Source organism: Hibiscus syriacus, unplaced genomic scaffold (genome assembly GCF_006381635.1).
Source record: "Hibiscus syriacus cultivar Baekdansim isolate YM2019G1 unplaced genomic scaffold, ASM638163v2 tig00110596_pilon, whole genome shotgun sequence".
NCBI classification, from domain to species: Eukaryota; Viridiplantae; Streptophyta; class Magnoliopsida; order Malvales; family Malvaceae; genus Hibiscus; species Hibiscus syriacus.
In genome coordinates, this window is record NW_024062794.1 from 62,731 (window position 1) to 70,886 (window position 8,156).

General features: G+C 31.0%; 1 pseudogene; it reads left to right on the plus strand.

The window, feature by feature from the left end:
• The first annotated feature begins 4,823 nt into the window (after positions 1-4,823).
• LOC120133751 lies at positions 4,824-7,729 on the plus strand (annotated as a pseudogene).
• Positions 7,730-8,156: the final 427 nt, after the last annotated feature.

Here is an 8,156-nt window from a genome sequence, read left to right on the forward strand (position 1 = left end):
GTATCGATTCCCCTCTAGCATTCTGGAAATTCATATTCGTTGAGGGGGTATCAATTCCCCTTGAATGGGTACCGATTCCCCTAGCCCAGAAATCCTATTTTGAGCCCGAAAATCATCTCATTTCAGCTCAAACATACATATTTCACTCCCTTTAATACTCTTAGCTTTCATACACTTACTTAAACTAATTATTATCCATTCAATACCTATAAAACTAAAAAAACTAATCATCCACATAGAATTTAAGAATCTTACTCAAATTCCAACTTGTTCTAATTTCAATTCTATCACCTCATACTTCTTAATTAACTTATTGACAAGTCAAAAATCTTATTCAAACTTCAAAAACTCATCCATATCAAAATTTCATCTAAAAACTCATTTTCCAAATCTCTCTCTAAAATCACTTATCTTGTTGTCTTAATGTCATATAAGCTTTCCTTTAGCTTATATAATATCCAAACTTCAATTTCCATGCTAAAAATCAAAGAAACTACCAAGGTTCAGATTCTTACCTTAAACTTGGTCTTCACGTTTGGAAGAAGAGAAGAGAGAATTCTGGAAACCTTTGTTTCCTACTCAACCCCCACGTGGGTTATAATATATCCCCATAAAATTTTTAATTATAATTTTTCCTTGCAAATGACCATTTTGTCCTTAAATTCATTTCATATTTACTAACAATTATTTTTAAACTATATAATTATTCTACTTTAATCACCAAATTCTGAATTTTTACAAATTAATCACTAACCCGGCATGGAGAATGTTACATGGGTTATGAATTTTTTTAGATGAATTTCTGGAAAAGAGTTAATAAGTGAAAGTTGAGAAGGAATTTGACTTGTCATCACTAAGAATAAAAGATTTATGAAGTTAGAAGGGATTAATAAAAAAGTTGAAAGTTTAATAAGATTCTTAATTTTAAGAATCATGATGAGATATGGAAGATAGAGATGGTTTATATGAATACAAGTTGGTTTAAGTAGTGGTAGTTGAGTTTAATGACATGATAGGGGCTTAAAATAGAAAAATTGAATGAAGAGTTGATGATTTTCGGGCGTAAAATACGAATTCTGGGCAAAGTGTATCGATGCACATTTAATGTGTACCGATGCACCCCCTTAAAATACAAACATTGAATGGGATTTATGTACCGATGCATAGATAGTGCATCGATGCACCCGTCAAGGGATGCATCGATACATGGTGTAGTGTATCGATACATGGTGTAGTGCATCGATGCATACCTTTATTAAAAGATGAAAATAGCTTTTCTTTTAGCCTAAGAAATGATAGTTTATAATATATTAATTAGTATATTGATAAGTATCAATATATTACTATGTAGATACATAGCCTAAACAAGTTCCGGAACTTGGCAAGTAAGATCGATCAAGGGAAATATAACAGATCAGTATTGACTAGTGAGGCCAGGTGAGTGCGTATTATTAGAATATACGTATTTATATGGAAATTGGACTTGTGACAAGTTTGTTTCCAATATGTTGAATATATGATTGTATGATTAGAAGTATGATTATGTTTGATATTTCGTGAAAATGCTTAGTTATGTATTTATATGTATATGTTATATGTGATTTATATGACAATGAGCTATGTGAAAGAACTATGTGACTAGGTGAAGATGTGAATGTGTGATAACATAAATATTAATGCCCATGTTATGTGTCATGAGAGCTAGAGGTATAGTTGGCATGCCAAGAGTCGAGGGTCTACGCGGTTCTTCGGGACATATATGTATTCTTTGGAACATTTGTGAGGTCTTTTGAGACACATACTTGATCCTTGGCAAATGTATATGATTCTTAAGGAATTTTCTACATGGTCCTCAGAGACAATAGAACTTTGGTGCATTTCTACGCGGCACTATGGTGCAATTCTACGTGACACTTCAGTGCATTTATATGAGTTGTGGTGACAGCATTAGTGCACAACCTCTATAGACTCATATATATATAGTTCTCACATGTGTACATGGGCCATTAAAGATATAATATACGAAAATTCTATGTGATGTTATATGTTTATTGGTGATTTGATGTTATATGATGTGTATGTGTATTAAAGATAAGAAGAAAATGTTAATATAAAAAAAGCGATGATAACATATAAAAGATTAGGAATGTAAATGATGATATGTGTGTCTATATGTAATTAGTACATCAAAGAATATATGATTTGGTATGATATATATATGTATGTAATTATGTTTTGTAGGTATTATGAGCTTATTAAATTATGATAGTTCTATGAAGTGTGTAGAGCATGAATTAGAGTTGAGATTTTATATTTAAGTGTTAATGTCTCACTAAGTCATCGACTTAGCGTGTGAATGTTTCACGCGTAATTTTCGAGAAGAGGAAAAAGGGATCGAAGATGAGCTCATCAGGTCAGCATCTCCTTCCTGAAGTTCAGATCAGAAAAATCTTGAATTATATGCATTTTATGAAATGTAGTTGGCATGTAAGATAAAAGATTGGTGTCGAATACGCTCTGATAAGTTTTGTAAATCAATATGTTTTACACAATAGCAATTATTTGGTTATTGAAAATGTCAAACTAAATTTTTATTTAATTATTTTATTTTTGTCAAAGTAAATGATTTGAAAAGTCAATGTGACACCTCGGACTCGTATCCGGGTCGGATACAGGTTGAGGGGTGTTACACAACTTAGAAAAAAAGATTTTTTTATATAAAAAACGGTTTGAAATGAAAAAAAATAAAATCTTAAATAGTATATATAGGGTTAAGTTAGGGGAAATTACACTTTGGTCTCCCTAACTTACTCGTGTTTTTACATAATGATCATTGGCAGAGAACATTTTTGTTATTTAGCCATTTTTGCGCGTGCGTTAAATTTTTTGGTCTAATCTAAGTTTAGTCCTCATACTTTTAACACATTTTTGCATGTTAATCCCTGTAGGGATTATTTATGTAATTTACCCTTTTTATGTCTGATATTTATTTTTAGGGATATTTTATGTATATCCCCCTATATTTTTGCATGTTTTTACTTCGGCCATGTAATTTTAATTTAGTTCGATTTAGCCCCATGTATTATTTATTTTTCATTCCTTGTAATTTTAGCATTTAATATTGAAAATGGTTATTTTGGTCACTTGTATATTTTATAACTTTGGCATGAGAGTTTGTTTATTTATGTTTTAGGCCTACTTTTATTTTTAATTTATTTTTTGCATGTTGTTTGCATATTATTTCATTTTAGTCCTAATTGATTGTGTATGATACCCTCATAAGCATCCCTTGATTTGATTCAAAATAAATTGACTAAGGATAATATTCGATCATTTTAATATTACTGTAAAGTGACTCTCTTAACATATAAGAAAGTTACTTTCGATAATTTTAAAATGAAAGTCTATCTCAATTACTGACACGAATTAAATCGATTTCATTTTTAAAATTCGGGAATTGAGAAAAAAACAATTTTCTTTTAATCAAATTCATTGAGAAAAGACTGTTAGATCGAATCTAAGGTCTCGTCTCGAGATATTTAAATAATTGAACATCCTTACTCTCATTAAATATAGGTAAAGTCAATAATTAATTCCTTGTTTGATATGCTTTTTATTTATTTTATTTTTGCATGTGTTTTCCCGATAGATTTTCAAAATAATAACATTTGAATCGACATTGAGAATAGTAATATCTTTTTGTTTCGGTCCGAGTAATAAATGATTGCTTTAAAGTACGATAGGTCATTTATACTTGATTGGAAATAATTAGATATTATCATTTTCATTTGAATCGCTATGTAATTTTAAGACTTAATAGTACTATCCCTTTATTTCAATTGGGGTAATAATTGACTATTTTAATGCATAAAATGTCATTTATTCTCGATTGAAAATAATTAGATATTATCGTTTTCACTCTTAAAATTATTTTGGGTGTCATTATTTTGAAATTGATAGTGAAATTTAGAATGTAATTTTAATAATTATTTATTTCGATTGGAGTAATAATCGGTTGCTTCGAGGTATGAGAGATCGGTTCTTCTTGATAGGAAATAATTAAATATTATTATCTTTCATTCAAAATTTCAAAGAACGTTATTTTAGGGGATCTTAAATTAAATTAGACTCGAACTTGTAAATTTTATTGCAAATACAATTAATTAATCGACTAGGTACCGATTTAGGACGTTGTGGGGGAGCTAATCCTTCCCCACACGTAACCGACTCCCGAACTCAAATTTTGGTAACGCAAACCGCAAGTTTGTCGTTTCAATTAAAATTAATATTTTATTAAAATGGCAAATACGTTTTTGGGTGCCCAATCACACCCTAATCAAATATTGGTGGCGACTCCTCAAATCACGTTTTATCATTGATCGATCGTTCTAAAATATATTTTCAAAACGAGACCCCCTTTTCCCCATTCGGGAAGAAACTGTTTCGACAAAACCTAAACGTAACATTAACAATAATTTTGAAAAAAAAAGTTGGGTGATTAAAATGGAACCAAAGTGATAATTTGATGAATAAAAACGTAGTTTAGCCTAAAATAATTCATTGAAAAATGTTTTTTAGTCAAACCAAAGTAAGAAAGGAGAAAATAATATTTATGTCTCGAAATTGTAATAATTTTATGGTACATAAAATAAATGTAAATGCCATGGCTCTCTTGTATAAATACAACTCAAGTATAGCTTGTTTTCATCAATAAACTCAAGCCAAAATTCTCCAGTTAAGCCCTTTTCCTTCCATTAGCAAATAACAATAGCAATAGCATGCCCAGAGATAGAGACCACCTGGTAGTTGGTAGGGCAAATAGCATGCCTAGAGGCACAGATCCCCTTGTAGTTGGTAGGGTTATAGGAGATGTTTTGGACTTTTTTACGAGGTCTATTTCTCTCGAGGTGTCTTACTCTACTAGGCAAGTTAGCAATGCGTCGAGCTCAAACCTTCTCGAGTTGTGAACCAGCCCAGGGTTGATATTGGTGGTGATGATCTTAGGACTTCTACACTCTGGTAACTTCCTTTATACGAACTAATACTAATGGATTAGGGTTTTTGATTTCTTAATGATCAGTTTGCCTGGTGCAGGTTATGGTGGATCCTGATGCCCCCAGCCCAAGTGACCCCAATCTCAGAGAATATTTGCACTGGTGAGTTCTCTTTCTCTATACATATGTATATATATTTTACCTACTCCTTGTTTGGCTCTCTCTCACTTAAGGTTGAATAAAAATTTGAGGAAGAGAGAAAATAGATTATCAATAAAAAAATAGGAAGAATATATTTAAAATATATACGAATTAAAATATATATGAATTTAAAATTTTCAAGTACGAATTCACCATCCACCCCTTCTTTCCGTCCCAAGTTGTATACTAAAACACACAAGCAAAGAGAAGTAGAACAGGGATAGTGAGGAAAGCATGCGAGCACAAGTACTCAAAATTCAAAGTTTTGATGCACTTGACATTCTAACCAAAGAGCCATAAATTAGCTACTTATCCATAAAAGCGTTTAAGAGAACTTTCAAATCAAGAAAAACCATATAAAAAACAATAAACTCTCACCACCCACCCACCCTCATTAAAGCAGCTTCAAGAAGATAAAACTCATAAGCAGCTTCAAAGCTAAAATTATCCTTATCCGTTTAGCTGTTTAATCAAGAGACTAATCCCGTTAATTTTTACACGAGAATCTCTATATATAATTCTATATACAATATAATCAATTGAGTGGTCTCGATGGTAAATGAGGGTTATTCTCTCTAAAGACTTTAAATTCGAACATTTGTATTTGTAGGGTATATGTGTGTTCAATGGTTGATCTAAAATTATTTTCAAGGCTAAGCACAAATATATTAGTAAAAAAAATTCGTATAAGATAGACAAACGAATGAAATCTCAAGGTAGGCACAAACAACAAAATTTTAGGATGAGTATATGCCCACCCTAGGTTAAGGGTGGATCCACCGATGTGTGCGTTGTCAATAGACAAAATAAATATATGAATAAATATTACTTTATAATCACCCCGACTATTAAAAAAAATCTATATACCATATTTATTAAGTAACTTTAGGGCTGCATTAACGATACTAAAATTAACAAGGACGGATATATAATTTTATGTTAAGAGGGTGAATTTATAAAATTTTAAGATGACATATACTTAAAATTTTAAAGAACGAAAATCGATTTTTAATAGAATCTATAAAAAATATCTAAAATATATAATAAAATTAAAATTTTTAGAAAATTGATCGCCCCGTCTTCCCATTCTCCCATTTCTAAGGACTAGAGTCATCAACAGTTACTCAATCATCACTTAATTAATTAATTTTACTCTTCATAAAACAATGTTTAAATTGTATATACATATGCTATGCTTGAATTTGAGACTTTAAAAATTAATAATAAATCTTTTAATTATTAGTATCACTTAATTCATACCGTGAAATAATAGTCGAAAAAAAGAGAAAAAAGAAAAGATACTATTCTTCTTTTATGAATATGATGTGATTGGTCATACAGTGGTTGTTTAAGTGAAAATTAAAGAAAAGGACAAAATCCTTTATTCCGTCACAAAAGTTGTAGTTTAGTTCACTGGTATTTACATTTATACTTAAATCAAACTTTTCAGGTAGGTAACTGATATTCCAGCTACTACTGGTGTAAACTTTGGTTAGTATCTTCTTTGCACCCTTTATTATTATTTGTATATATTAAGAACAGATTCAAGATTTCATATTAAAAGAATATGAGAATTTATATTATAAATTTACTAACGAGAAATTATAATATTTTATAAGATATGAACATGTTTGTTTATGATATTTTAGTGGCCCGAAGGTGAACATAAAATTTAGGCCTCTAGTAATAATTATTGAAAAAAAATTGTATTGTAAGACTAAAACAGAAATGAAATAATAAGTGGAAGATTAGAAAAGTAATTTACTATTTTTAGTTATACGTGGAATTTTAAATTTTGGGCCTTGGGCGGTTGTCTCCTGTCCAGACTCAACTACGACTCTAAATATGAATTAAATTATTAATAAAAATTATAAAAATATACTTTAATGATATAAGAATTTAAAATTTTTAAAGATATAATAGTGTATATGTCGATTCGCGTATATATACTCGTTTGCTTAGGTTTAAGTTATCACTAGTTATTGCCGACACTGAGAATCGTCTTTTTTCCGTCACCACAAACAGTGTTTGCGCCACCCATACATGTCTTGGTTAATTTAGGGAAAACAGTAGGAGAAAAGAAAAGAAGCCTAAAGCTATAAAATATTCCCGATGCATATTTACGATTTGAATTTTGAACTGACGTTTCATTGATCATATTGTATAGCATTAGAGCTCGATCCACAAAAATATATCACTCAAGTTTGTGGGTTTTTCTTTTAGCCCTCATTTTCACTTTTGCTTATTGTTTTTCAATGTTCAGGGCAAGAAGTAGTGTGCTATGAGAGCCCACGACCAACGGTCGGCATCCACCATTTCGTGTTCGTGTTGTTCCGGCAACCGGGGAGGCAAACAGTGTACGCGCCGGGGTGGCGCCAGAATTTCAACACCAGAGACTTTGCTGAGCTTTACAATCTCGGCCTGCCGGTGGCTGCCGTTTATTTCAACTGCCAGAGGGAGAGTGGCTCCGGTGGCCACAGGAGATAATAATATTATTCATTACTTAATATGATGCGCACAGCTACCAAAACCTACGTACTGCGTATTTTCATCAAAGTCTCTCGTATTGCATGAATAACCGGCTCCGTTATTTATTATTGTATTGTATCGACCACGTAATGTACATTAGTACGTTATGTTATTAATAAAGAGAATGTGATTTACACTTTTTAAAGATGCTTTTAAAAGTTTCTTTTTTTTCAAGTTATACAATATTGTAAACACCAATTTTTTAATTTTTATTTTATTATGTAAAAAAATAATATTATATTGTAGTAGTTGGAGTTATTAATACCCCAACCAACCCTTGTTAAATCACACAGACCTCACTCGAGGGATCAACAATTCCAGTGGAGAGTTCATAATGAGAAGAACTCATCTGATGAGGGAGAAGAAGTTCATAATGAGAAGAACTTGTCCGACGAGGGAGAAGAAGTTTATAATGAGAAGAACTTGTTCAAC